A 15,381-nucleotide genomic window follows, 5' to 3' on the forward strand; every position below is an offset into this window, starting at 1 on the left:
TCACACATATAAACCATAGCAAATCACACACAGTGAAATCATTTGTGTTTATTTGCAAACCTTAGATCCCCAAATCATAAAAAATAAGCCCTGCATGTAATAAAAGGCACTCTGGGGGTCATTTATAAACAGTGGACAAATTTGCACCTGGGCAGTAACCCATGGAAACCAATCATAGTTTTCATAGTTCAACTTGCAGTTGAAAAGAAACTAATCTCTGGTTGCTATGGGTTATAGCCCATGTGCAAATGTGCCCAGTGTTTATAATTGAGCCCCACTAGGTTTGCCCCAGTAGCAGTAATCCATAGCAACCAATAAGATGTTTGCTTTTAAAGGGGTGGTTCACCTTCAGGTTAACTTTTAATATTACAGCATAGACTGTTCTTAGCAACTTTTCAAATGGTCTTCCTCTTTCCTGTTTTCAAATGGGCAGTCACTGTCCTTTAGCAGCCAAAATAACAACTACCAAATATGCCAAAACTACAGCCAAAAATATTATAGTGAGGGCACTATTACTGGTATCTATAGTGAGGGCACTATTACTGGTATCTATAGTGAGGGCACTATTACTGGTATCTATAGTGAGGGCAGTATTACTGGTATCTATAGTGAGGGCACTATTACTGGTATCTATAGTGAGGGCACTATTACTGGTATCTATAGTGAGGGCACTATTACTGGTATCTATAGTGAGGGCACTATTACTGGTATCTATAGTGAGGGCACTATTATGAGTATCTATAGTGAGGGCACTATTATTGGTATCTATAGTGAGGGCACTATTACTGGTATCTATAGTGAGGGCACTATTACTGGTATCTATAGTGAGGGCACTATTATGAGTATCTATAGTGAGGGCACTATTACTGGTATCTATAGTGAGGGCACTATTACTGGTATCTATAGTGAGGGCACTATTACTGGTATCTATAGTGAGGGCACTATTACTGGTATCTATAGTGAGGGCACTATTATGAGTATCTATAGTGAGGGCACTATTACTGGTATTTATAGTGAGGGCACTATTATTGGTATCTATAGTGAGGGCACTATTACTGGTATCTATAGTGAGGGCACTATTACTGGTATCTATAGTGAGGGCACTATTACTGGTATCTATAGTGAGGGCACTATTATGAGTATCTATAGTGAGGGCACTATTATTGGTATCTATAGTGAGTGCACTATTACTGGTATCTATAGTGAGTGCACTATTACTGGTATCTATAGTGAGGGCACTATTACTGGTATCTATAGTGAGTGCACTATTACTGGTATCTATAGTGAGGGCACTATTACTGGTATCTATAGTGAGTGCACTATTACTGGTATCTATAGTGAGGGCACTATTACTGGTATCTATAGTGAGGGCACTATTACTGGTATCTATAATGAGGGCACTATTATTGGTATCTATAGTGAGGGCACTATTACTGGTATCTATAGTGAGGGCACTATTATGAGTATCTATAGTGAGGGCACTATTATTGGTATCTATAATGAGGGCACTATTATTGGTATCTATAGTGAGGGCACTATTACTGGTATCTATAGTGAGGGCACTATTACTGGTTCTATAGTGAGGGCACTATTACTGGTATCTATAGTGAGGGCACTATTACTGGTTCTATAGTGAGGGCACTATTACTGGTATCTATAGTGAGGGCACTATTACTGGTATCTATAGTGAGGGCACTATTACTGGTATCTATAGTGAGGGCACTATTACTGGTATCTATAGTGAGGGCACTATTATGAGTATCTATAGTGAGGGCACTATTATTGGTATCTATAATGAGGGCACTATTATTGGTATCTATAGTGAGGGCACTATTACTGGTATCTATAGTGAGGGCACTATTACTGGTTCTATAGTGAGGGCACTATTACTGGTATCTATAGTGAGGGCACTATTACTGGTATTTATAGTGAGGGCACTATTATTGGTATCTATAGTGAGGGCACTATTACTGGTATCTATAGTGAGGGCACTATTACTGGTATCTATAGTGAGGGCACTATTACTGGTATCTATAGTGAGGGCACTATTACTGGTATCTATAGTGAGGGCACTATTACTGGTATCTATAGTGAGGGCACTATTACTGGTTCTATAGTGAGGGCACTATTACTGGTATCTATAGTGAGGGCACTATTACTGGTTCTATAGTGAGGGCACTATTACTGGTATCTATAGTGAGGGCACTATTATTAGTATCTATAGTGAGGGCACTATTACTGGTATCTATAGTGAGGGCACTATTACTGGTATCTATAGTGAGGGCACTATTACTGGTATCTATAGTGAGGGCACTATTACTGGTATCTATAGTGAGGGCACTATTACTGGTATCTATAGTGAGGGCACTATTACTGGTTCTATAGTGAGGGCACTATTACTGGTATCTATAGTGAGGGCACTATTACTGGTATCTATAGTGAGGGCACTATTACTGGTATCTATAGTGAGGGCACTATTACTGGTATCTATAGTGAGGGCACTATTATGAGTATCTATAGTGAGGGCACTATTATGAGTATCTATAGTGAGGGCACTATTATGAGTATCCATACTGGGGTAGGTGGCACAGAGCAGCAGGGACAGTGCAGGACAGATGGGCAATATCCATGTGGGCTGTGCCTTTAAACCTGCAAGTTGCTATTTGGCTGGCAGTGTTGGCATGGATTCTGCCTCCTCAGCTAATGTTCTTTCCACGCTCTGACCTGCGCCCGACCTGCCTTGCTCCTCCCGGGTTTAAACTGTAACTCAGAGGGAGGCCGGCCGTGCCGCCACCTGCACCATTAACACTTTCCGTGCGAGGATCTGTGGGGCGCACCTTGCATTCTGCAGCCAACACAGCCCCGAGCCAACCATGGCTTCAACCTGAAGCTGATATCCCACAATGGGTTGGGGTGCAAATCATCAGCATTCACATTTAATGGTTCTAGATCTACCTCCTGCTGTTGCTGTACTACAACTCCCAGAATGCTTCCATAGACAAAGGCTGACTGTGTGTATGTGCTGGGGCTTGTAGTTGGACATCCTGTATAATGTTACAAGGCCATGGAATGGCTGATTTTACCACATAGCCTATAGATGAGTCTGCGTTCCACCTTTCGCTGGAAACAATGGGCAGGTATAGGGCATACATACAGATTACGGAATCTGTGCAATAAGTCAGGCTTTGCCCCATGTCAAGCCTAGAGACAGAGTTCTATAAATACAAGTGCAGACTGATTGCCCCGCTCAGGCCCCGGCCCAAGGCAGGAGTACAGTGCAAGAAAGAGTGGAATTTGCCAGCAAGAATTTGGTGTGAGAGAGGCTAATTCAGGTATGTGACCCAAGGGTTCTGCCGGTTCCCACACAAAGGAAACGAGACAGTTTGCATTTTTTCAGTCCTCTTGCGGAACCTGAAGTGTCTGCACAGTGGCTTCACCCAAAGCATTTAACTCCTTCCGTGCCACTCATATGGGTGCCAGCAGGCCAGGTCTGGGAGTCAAAATAGGCCCTGGCATTCCAAGTACATGGAGGCCCATAGGCCCCCCAGCCCAATAAATAGTGAGTGCCTATGACACCTTACAGCAGCCCCTCTGGCATTCCCAGTACCCACAGATTGCCAGTCTGGGCCTGTATCTATCCTTCCCTCCTTCATAGTGGAGAATTATTATCAGGTGCAGACTGAGATTCAAAATAGGCCCTGGCATTCCCAGTACCGAGAGGCACAAACAGCCCCCCCAGCCCAATAAATAGTGACTGTCTGTGGCACCTTACAGCCCCCCTGGCATTCCCAGTACCCAGAGGCACAAACAGCCCCCCAGCCCAATAAATAGTGACTGTCTGTGGCACCTTACAGCCCCCCTGGCATTCCCAGTACCCAGAGGCACAAACAGCCCCCCCAGCCCAATAAATAGTGACTGTCTGTGGCACCTTACAGTCCCCCTGGCATTCCCAGTACCCAGAGGCACAAACAGCCCCCCCAGCCCAATAAATAGTGACTGTCTGTGGCACCTTACAGCCCCCCTGGCATTCCCAGTACCCAGAGGCACAAACAGCCCCCAGCCCAATAAATAGTGACTGTCTGTGGCACCTTACAGCCCCCCTGGCATTCCCAGTACCCAGAGGCACAAACAGCCCCCCCCAGCCCAATAAATAGTGACTGTCTGTGGCACCTTACAGCCCCCCTGGCATTCCCAGTACCCAGAGGCACAAACAGCCCCCCCCAGCCCAATAAATAGTGATGTCTGTGGCACCTTACAGCCCCCCTGGCATTCCCAGTACCCAGAGGCACAAACAGCCCCCCCAGCCCAATAAATAGTGACTGCCTGTGGCACCTTACAGCCCCCCTGGCATTCCCAGTACCCAGAGGCACAAACAGCCCCCCAGCCCAATAAATAGTGACTGTCTGTGGCACCTTACAGCCCCCCTGGCATTCCCAGTACCCAGAGGCACAAACAGCCCCCCCAGCCCAATAAATAGTGACTGTCTGTGGCACCTTACAGCAGCCCCTCTGGCATTTGCCAGAACCCGCAGATTGCCAGTCCGGGCCTGGGTGCCAGTGCCACCTTTTCCTATTAATAGCATTGGCATCATTTACTGCCTGAGCTTGTGTAATACCAGCAACTACAAACTGACTTTGTGTCAACTCACACATCAGACTGCAGAGCCAAGTAGCGGGTACAGGTAACTGCACTGTATGTTAGAGAGCTGTGTGGGTCATATCAGACAAGCCATAACCCACAACCCACATTTTTACCCATTCAGACCTGCTACTTAATAGACCCCCCACCTGTTGACTACCATAAAACCATAATGCCTTCATTGTAGACCAGAAGCAACATCATTATAGAGTGGCCCAAAGAAAGAGCTGGGCTCTGGTACGTGCATGGCTCAAAAAAGAGCTGAGCTTTAGTACGTACGTGGCCTAAAACAGAGCTGGGATTTAGTATGTACATGGCCCAAAACAGAGCTGGGCTCTGGTACGTACATGGCCCAAAGTGAAAGCTGGGCTTTAGTATGTACATGGCCCAAAGTAAAAGCTGGGCTTTAGTACGTACATGGCCCAAAGTAAAAGCTGGGCTTTAGTACGTACATGGCCCAAAGTAAAAGCTGGGCTTTAGTACGTACATGGCCCAAAGTAAGAGCTGGGCTTTAGTACGTACATGGCCCAAAGTAAGAGTTGGGCTTTAGTATGTACATGGCCCAAAGTAAAAGCTGGGCTTTAGTATGTACATGGCCCAAAGTAAAAGCTGGGCTTTAGTACGTACATGGCCCAAAGTAAAAGCTGGGCTTTAGTACGTACATGGCCCAAAGTAAAAGCTGGGCTTTAGTACGTACATGGCCCAAAGTAAAAGCTGGGCTTTAGTACGTACATGGCCCAAAGTAAAAGCTGGGCTTTAGTACGTACATGGCCCAAAGTAAAAGCTGGGCTTTAGTACGTACATGGCCCAAAGTAAAAGCTGGGCTTTAGTATGTACATGGCCCAAAGTAAGAGCTGGGCTTTAGTACGTACATGGCCCAAAACAGAGCTGGGCTCTGGTACGTACATGGCCCAAAGTAAAAGCTGGGCTTTAGTACGTACATGGGCCAAAGTAAAAGCTGGGCTTTAGTACGTACATGGCCAAAGTAAGAGCTGGGCTTTAGTACGTACATGGCCCAAAGTAAAAGCTGGGCTTTAGTACGTACATGGCCCAAAGTAAAAGCTGGGCTTTAGTACGTACATGGCCCAAAGTAAGAGCTGGGCTTTAGTACGTACATGGCCAAAGTAAGAGCTGGGCTTTAGTACGTACATGGCCAAAGTAAGAGCTGGGCTTTAGTACGTACATGGCCCAAAGTAAGAGCTGGGCTTTAGTACGTACATGGCCCAAAGTAAGAGCTGGGCTTATTTACTCAGCATAAAGATTCAGGCAGCAGAGCAGCAATCTGCCCACATTAATAAAGGGGGAGGGCACCTTAAAATGAACTTTTAGCAGGATAGATTTATTATTGGACTTATCGTGAGGAATGAGCACTCTTTGCATACATCCATGACAAAGTAATATGTAGCCACTTGTAGGGAAATATCTTGTGTTTCTGGTGCCTTGGCTGGAAAAAAGCCCCTGGGGCAAACAATGGCTGTGCTAGACCCACGGCACATGACCTACCCGTCCCACCCTGAGCTGTCAGTCAGCAAACTATAGGAATCCACATTATTGCACATGCAGGTGACAGTGACAGCCCTCTCTAACATTATCCATTAAGTATAGGCTGCCCAGTCCATTGCTCCAGGCTAGGGAGCACCATCCAGAGTGTTAAAGGATAAGTAAACCTTTAAAATAATAAGTAAATGTAAAACTGATATTAAGGGATATATGTACTGTTAATATGAATGAATCTAGTTACACAGTGCTTCCTGTTGGTCAGTTTCGGACTGTGATCCAGTTGAAAAGAGGGCTGATATGATGTTCTTCTGGTTAGGAAAGACATGAGAAAAGTTACCTGAGGTTTCTAATGTTTTTACTAACCAGAAGAACATCAGATGAGCTCCTTCTTCTCCTTCCTCAACAATAGGGTTGCCACCCGGCTGGTAAATTGCCAGGTAGGGCCAGGGCAAGAAGGACAAATATAATGGCAATGCAATTGTCTGTAAATTTGTAATACCCTATAAACCCCTCCCCTTCCCTGACCCTCTCTGATGCCTGAATACCCATTACAAAGACAGATCCGCCTATGCCCTGCCCATTTTCCTGCCCTGGCCTGCCCATTTCTCCGCCTAGTCTGTCCAATGCCCCGCCCTGTTATGTCATCCCCCACCCCATGTGACATCACCACCTTCTCCCCAACCCAAAGACCGGTTTTATTGTTCAGAAATGGTGGCAACCCTACTTAATAACGATCATGGTTGGAAACTGACCAGCAGGTGGAGCTGTTGTGACAAAATTCATTCAAATTGACAATACTTTATCCCTTAATATCTTCGAATAAAAAACAACAAATAAGGTTAACTTATCCTGGTTATAAAGGTGACCATTATGGTTTCCAAAAGGCCAGCTAGCATTATCTGATTTACTTAATTGTCCATGGACCAGATCCTATTAAAATGAGAATGTTAAATAAAATCATATATGGAACTCTTGGGCAAGCCGAGGACCACAAAGCTCAAGTACTTCTAAGTGCCAACTTTGTGTCTAAGCTGGCCTCCTCACCCCATTTACAATTTATTCATCAGAACTAACCACTAGCCAGTCATGCAGATGTGGATTCTGTGTGTGTATTAAAGTGGCAACCCTAAATTTGTCTATTTCTGAGTAGGAGAGTATCTAGTTTTCTCCCAATGTGTAGGGGACTAATACACGACCGTCCATACTGGTAGGCCGACCACTAGGGTAGTGGTAAGAGGGTGTATGGGGATATAGTTCTGGTCTAGCAAGGGGTTGAATCTGGGGGATAGTGTGTGAGTAATACGTTATTGCGGGTGGCACTTTGAATACTAGGGCAGGGTATTTGCCCCAGAGTTCATTACCAATAAGGACAGCCCAGCTGGCTGATATATTAGTATGCTATAAAACAACAAGAGCCAGAACCTAGTCAAGTGACAAATACCCAGCACAAATGGGGTTAAAAGAAAGCATTCATTGAGGAAGAGAACCCGTTGTGAGAGGAACAATGCTCTGTTGTAGCCGGAGCCTGCTGAAGGTGTGCCAGTGCCCGAGGTGCACCATAAGCCGCGCACAGCCATAGGCACAGGTGTGTCTTCCTCAGCCAGGTGCCAAAAACTTCCTCACGCGTCCGGTAGTGATTCATTATTCCCTGCTCTGTCTGACCCCTTATTAATGTCTATGCAGAGCTTATCTGTTGGAGGACACCAGGTAAGGAACTGGCCTTTCCATTCCTGACTTTAGGGGCTCCAAGCATGACTGTCAGCCCTTGGCTCTGGGCACACTGGGGCAGCAGATGTAGTGGGGTCAATCTAAGCCAGAAAGTAGGAAAAATGGCCTTTGTGATGAACCCTGGGCTACTTTGTGTGAGTGTGAACAGATATAGGAATACACACTCTATACCGTGTTCTGTGCATTAGACAAAGGTGCAAACAGTAGTGTTTGATAAGGAGATAAAGCCCCTTGGCTAAAGATGCTAAGACAGCAATATTGCAGGCCCTTGGATATGTTTTGTGCATAATCAGACAAAGGAATGAAGACCCCCAGCTATTTCCTATATTAATTCAGATAAAGGCATGATAGGCATAATAGGCCTCATCTCATCATTCCCATATTACATCAGATAAAGGGGTGGAGACCCCCATTATTTCCTATATTAGATCAGATCGAGGGATGGACACCCTCTGTTATTTCCAATATTAAATCAGATAGAGGGATGGAGACCCTCGGTTATTTCCTATATTAAATCAGATAGAGGGATGGAGAGCCTCATCTATTTTTTATATAAGAACAGATAGAGGGATGGAGACCCTCAGCTATTTCCCTATATGAGATAGAGGGACAGAGACCTTCAGCTATTTCCTATATCATATCATATAGAGGGATGTGGACCCTTAGCTATTTCTTATATTGGCTAGCAGTATGGCGACCCTAGATAAAGGATTGAAGATCCTCAGCTATTTCCTATATTAGATCAGGTAGAGGGATGGAGATCCCCAAATATTACCTTAATTAGATCAGATGCAGGGAGGGAGACCCTATATTTTCTATATTAGATAGACAGATGGAAACCCTCAAATATTTTCTTTATTAGATCAGATGGAGGGAGAGAGACCCTCAGCTGTGTAATGTATTAGATCAAATATTAGAGGGACCCATGCTATATTTCTAAAAAGAATGAAAGTGTTAATAGACAGAGACATGTGGGGTCTAGATTCAGAACAGAAGTGGAAAGGTCTAAAGCAAAGTTATGATCTTTCCCACAGCCATTGGCCACAGGAAACATCATTTGCCCACCCCACTAATGTTAAGAGGTGAACCATCAGATTTAGCATTATGGTTTGCCAATGTTCAGGCACCTTCTAAGGCACCCAATCAAATTTTTCAGTCCTGCCCGATCAACGAGACGACTGATATCCAACTTTGATTTGTACAATAATTTCGGTGCACATACAGTATGGCCACTTTTAGGCTCCAGCCAGCCATAGTGGTTTCCTGGCCAGTGTATAAACACAGGGCGAGAGAGAAGCTGAACCACTTGCCTGTCTCGGTGTCTGCACTAAAGGTGCCCACGGTAACATCCACGTGTTTGGCAATGTCGCCAAGCGAGCAACTATTCTCCCAATATGCCCACCTACAGATGGGCACTATCGGACTAATCCAATTGTTTGGCCCTACAATTGAATTAAAATGCTGGGCAAATGGCGCCGTCGGTTCGGGGAAAGTATCAACGAGCCAATGCGGTCCCCGATCCAACGGAAAAATCAAACCTGCACAATCAATATCTGCCCAATTTCAGGCAAGATGTTGGTCAGGGAGGCCTGTCGTTCATGCCCATTCATGGGCAGATAAGCTGCCAAATCGTTCTAAAGGACCAATATCGGTAGCTGAAATTGGCCCGTGTATGGGGACCTTAACAGGCAGGGGTGGCTTTCACCACGTAATAGAGAATGCATTTTCGCTCCATGTGTCTGCCCATAGGCCAAAGCAGTGTCTGTTAGCACCGGAGTGGGCTGAAGAAAGCAGTTTCTCTGTAGTAACCCAAGCCATAAGCCTTACACAGGCAGATTAATGCTGCAGATTTGGCACCTTCACACAAATTCAGCAGTTTCTATGTCCATGTATAATATCTGCCTGAAAAACACCCAATATCTATTGGGAGGTTAGAAAATCAGTGCACTGATATCGTCCTATACAAAATGGCCTCTGTAATGATCCAGTCATTGGCGCAAGGGCCATCTTGGAGTCAGGAAGGAGTCCCCTCCACCACTGAGGCAATTAAAGAGTCTTTTTGCCTTCCTGCGGATCAGCTAGCAGTTAGGCAGGTTTCAGTTTCTTCAACCCCACCTACTATAAGTGAATGTGTGCTGCATACAATAAGCTGAACTAAATATATATATATATATATATATATGTCATAGGAAATGACTCTCATGGCCTCTCACCCAGTGTGTTCCTAAACTCACACCCCATCCTTACAATGTAGTGACTTCATCATAACCATTGGAAAACACCCTAAAGCCAGCCGATGTGTTGGCTCAGAACCTTATGGGTTAGGGCAGTGTATGTTTTGTGATGGGACTCAAATTGCTTGCAGAATCAGCACTGCGCCCCAAATGTTGGTTTAAAACTAGTTATGTACCTCATTTTAGTATGGGACCTGTTATCCAGAATGCTTGGGATCTGGGGTTTTTGCCAGATAAGAGATCTTTCCGTAATTTAGATCTCCATACTTTGAAACTATTACAAAATCATGTAAACATTAAATAAACCCAATAGGACTGTTCTGCCCCCAATAAGGGGTAATTATATCTTAGTTGGGATCAAGTACAGGTACTGTTTTATTATTACAGAGAAAAGGGAATCATTTAACCATGAAATAAACCCAATAGGGCTGTTCTGCCCCCATAAGGGGTAATTATATCTTAGTTGGGATCAAGTACAGGTACTGTTTTATTATTACAGAGAAAAGGGAATCATTTAACCATGAAATAAACCCAATAGGGCTGTTCTGCCCCCAATAAGGGGTAATTATATCTTAGTTGGGATCAAGTACAGGTACTGTTTTATTATTACAGAGAAAAGGGAATCATTTAACCATTAAATAAACCCAATAGGGCTGTTCTGCCCCCAATAAGGGGTAATTATATCTTAGTTGGGATCAAGTACAGGTACTGTTTTATTATTACAGAGAAAAGGGAATCATTTAACCATGAAATAAACCCAATAGGACTGTTCTGCCCCCAATAAGGGGTAATTATATCTTAGTTGGGATCAAGTACAGATACTGTTTTATTATTACAGAGAAAAGGGAATCATTTAACCATTAAATAAACCCAATAGGGCTGTTCTGCCCCAATATATATATATATATATATATATATATATATATATATATATAGCAACCAGGCATTGGTTTGAAGGGTATATGAATAGGAGAGGACGTGAATAGAAAAGCAAGTAATAAAAAGTAACAATAACAATTTTAGCTTCATGGAGTATACATTTTTTGGCTGTTGGGGTCAGTGACCCCAATTTGGCCCCCCTTGGAAGTGCCAGCACAGTGTTTAAGAACCATATTCTTGCACCCAACAGAAGGAGGCCTCTACATGCAGAAGGGTGCTTATTTCATATAGTGCCACACAGCATAATGATATCTCTGTTAATTGGTAAGGGTTGGCAGTTTCCGTGCATGGAGCTATTTCAGACAAGTATTGAGTTGCAGCAGTAATCTCTGGCCTGTTTATTTTGTCTTATGTACACTGCATACAGCAGCCCAGCAGAGATAAGCCCTTATCTGCCACAATACCCAGTACTGTATAGCAGGGGACCAACAGGAGCTGTGACTGTAAACCAGCAGCCAAGGGGTTAAGTCCGATCCCACAGAGCAGGCTTGGTTTTTCTCATGCAAGTAGTGGTGCGGCAGGAGTTAATTATTGACTTGATATTGCTCAGGCTTGAAATGACCTCTTGTTAATATTGTAAGCAGCAAGGGCTGGAGGAGGTGGGGGGGAGGCAGTTTGTAAAACACTGATCCAAAGTCTATCTATAGGTGTCAGGGCAGGGAGGGAGGGGGCCGGGACACAGCCACTGCCATTTCAATGCCACCCTCCCTTCAACTAACAGCCATTTACATTCCTGTCCCTTGCACTTCAGCTCATAGCTTCTATATAGCATTCTTATTGCTCTATGGGTCTCATAGCTTCTATATATATTCTTATTGCTCTATGGGTCTCATAGCTTCTATATATATTCTTATTGCTCTTTGGGTCTCATAGCTTCTATATATATTCTTATTGCCCTATGGGTCTCATAGCTTCTATATATATTCTTATTGCCCTATGGGTCTCATAGCTTCTATATATATTCTTATCGCTCTATGGGTCTCATAGCTTCTATATAGCATTCTTATTGCTCTATGGGTCTCATAGCTTCTATATATATTCTTATTGCCCTATGGGTCTCATAGCTTCTATATATATTCTTATTGCCCTATGGGTCTCATAGCTTCTATATATATTCTTATTGCTCTATGGGTCTCATAGCTTCTATATAGCATTCTTATTGCCCTATGGGTCTCATAGCTTCTATATAGTATTCTTATTGCTCTATGGGTCTCATAGCTTTTATATAGTATTCTTATTGCTCTTTGGGTCTCATAGCTTCTATATAGTATTCTTATTGCTCTATGGGTCTCATAGCTTCTATATAGTATTCTTATTGCTCTATGGGTCTCATAGCTTTTATATACTGTATAATTCTTATTGTTCTATGGGTCTTATAGCTTCTATATAGTATTCTTGTTGCTCTATGGGTTGCAAAGCTTCTATATAGTATTCTTATTGCTCTATGGGTCTTATAGCTTCTATATATTATTCTTATTGCTCTATGGGTCTCATAGCTTCTATATATTATTCTTATTGCTCTATGGGTCCCATAGCTTCTATATATTATTCTTATTGCTCTATGGGTCCCATAGCTTCTATATAGTATTCTTATTGCTCTAAGTGTCTCATAGCTTCTATATATTATTCTTATTGCTCTATGGGTCTCATAGCTTCTATATATTATTCTTATTGCTCTATTGCTCTATGGGTCTCATAGCTTCTATATAGTATTCTTATTGCTCTATGGGTCTTATAGCTTCTATATATTATTCTTATTGCTCTATGGGTCTTATAGCTTCTATATATTATTCTTATTGCTCTATGGGTCCCATAGCTTCTATATAGTATTCTTATTGCTCTATGGGTCTCATAGCTTTTATATACTGTATAATTCTTATTGTTCTATGGGTCTTATAGCTTCTATATAGTATTCTTATTGCTCTATGGGTTGCAAAGCTTCTATATAGTATTCTTATTGCTCTATGGGTCTCATAGCTTTTATATACTGTATAATTCTTATTGTTCTATGGGTCTCATAGCTTCTATATAGTATTCTTATTGCTCTATGGGTCTCATAGCTTCTATATAGTATTCTTATTGCTCTATGGGTCTCATAGCTTCTATATAGTATTCTTATTGCTCTTTGGGTCTCATAGCTTCTATATAGTATTCTTATTGCTCTATGGGTCTTATAGCTTCTATATAGTATTCTTATTGCTCTATGGGTCTCATAGCTTCTATATAGTATTCTTATTGCTCTTTGGGTCTCATAGCTTCTATATAGTATTCTTATTGCTCTATGGGTCTTATAGCTTCTATATAGTATTCTTATTGCTCTATGGGTCCCATAGCTTCTATATAGTATTCTTATTGCTCTAAGTGTCTCATAGCTTCTATATATTATTCTTATTGCTCTATGGGTCTCATAGCTTCTATATATTATTCTTATTGCTCTATTGCTCTATGGGTCTCATAGCTTCTATATAGTATTCTTATTGCTCTATGGGTCTTATAGCTTCTATATATTATTCTTATTGCTCTATGGGTCTTATAGCTTCTATATATTATTCTTATTGCTCTATGGGTCCCATAGCTTCTATATAGTATTCTTATTGCTCTATGGGTCTCATAGCTTTTATATACTGTATAATTCTTATTGTTCTATGGGTCTTATAGCTTCTATATAGTATTCTTATTGCTCTATGGGTTGCAAAGCTTCTATATAGTATTCTTATTGCTCTATGGGTCTCATAGCTTTTATATACTGTATAATTCTTATTGTTCTATGGGTCTCATAGCTTCTATATAGTATTCTTATTGCTCTATGGGTCTCATAGCTTCTATATAGTATTCTTATTGCTCTATGGGTCTCATAGCTTCTATATAGTATTCTTATTGCTCTATGGGTCTCATAGCTTCTATATAGTATTCTTTTGCTCTTTGGGTCTCATAGCTTCTATATAGTATTCTTATTGCTCTATGGGTCTCATAGCTTCTATATAGTATTCTTATTGCTCTATGGGTCTCATAGCTTCTATATAGTATTCTTATTGCTCTATGGGTCTCATAGCTTCTATATAGTATTCTTATTGCTCTATGGGTCTCATAGCTTCTATATAGTATTCTTATTGCTCTATGGGTCTCATAGCTTTTATATACTGTATAATTCTTATTGTTCTATGGGTCTTATAGCTTCTATATAGTTTCTTATTGCTCTATGGGTCTTATAGCTTCTATATATTATTCTTATTGCTCTATTGGTCTCATAGCTTCTATATAGTATTCTTATTGCTCTTTGGGTCTCATAGCTTCTATATAGTATTCTTATTGCTCTATGGGTCTCATAGCTTCTATATAGAATTCTTATTGCTCTATGGGTCTCATAGCTTCTATATATTATTCTTATTGCTCTATGGGTCTTATAGCTTCTATATAGAATTCTTATTGCTCTATGGGTCTCATAGCTTCTATATATTATTCTTATTGCTCTATGGGTCCCATAGCTTCTATATATTATTCTTATTGCTCTATGGGTCTTATAGCTTCTATATATTATTCTTATTGCTCTATGGGTCTCATAGCTTCTATATATTATTCTTATTGCTCTAAGTGTCTCATAGCTTCTATATATTATTCTTATTGCTCTATGGGTCTCATAGCTTCTATTTAGTATTCTTATTGACCTTCGTGTCTTATAGCTTCTATATAGTATTCTTCTTGAGCTTCAGGTCTTATGGCTTCAATATAGTATTCTTTTAATAATTAAAACATATGGGGCGCAAAGCAAGCATGAAAAAAACCTGTGTGTATTGGAAGACTACAGGAGGCTCTGTTTGGCAGTACACATGGTCTTTATGGCTCCAAATTAAAAATTCAAAAAAGGGTTTGTGAGAAACTTGTCTTGAGCCACTGGTTGGGAACCACTGGCCTAGTGTGTCATTGTCATGTGACGGCAATCCCATAACAGTATAAATGGTTTAGCCCTTCAGAGAGGAAATGTTATAATTAGCACAACTGGGGCAGAAAAAATACCACAGTATGGGGTTGTAAATCAGGCATTCCTGATCCACAGCAATGGGAACTAGGCCCAGAACACACTAGAATTACTCTAACCAATCTTCTGACCCATGACTGTACTCTTATTTTTGGCATAATAACAGGGCCATGTGCCTCAAAGCCAACTTTGAATCTAAGTCCCCTTTCCTGGCCGTCCTAATATATCTATGGTGCTAATAAGTGAAGTTGAGGAATATAAGTGGATTAATTTACAGTGTATATACATTCCATAGATTCTTATTAAAGTAGAAGTCTCTTTTTACATATAGTTATGCCCCTGGCAGATACTTCATAATGTATTTGG

General features: G+C 41.8%; 1 protein-coding gene across 3 annotated transcripts in view; it reads right to left on the reverse strand.

Annotated features, from left to right (window-relative positions):
* Window positions 1-15,381, reverse strand: part of grb7 (growth factor receptor bound protein 7) — a 56,877-nt gene that overhangs the window by 14,811 nt on the left and 26,685 nt on the right. The gene's annotated exons all lie outside the window — the stretch shown is intronic.

Source organism: Xenopus tropicalis, chromosome 10 (genome assembly GCF_000004195.4).
Source record: "Xenopus tropicalis strain Nigerian chromosome 10, UCB_Xtro_10.0, whole genome shotgun sequence".
NCBI lineage: Eukaryota > Metazoa > Chordata > Amphibia > Anura > Pipidae > Xenopus > Xenopus tropicalis.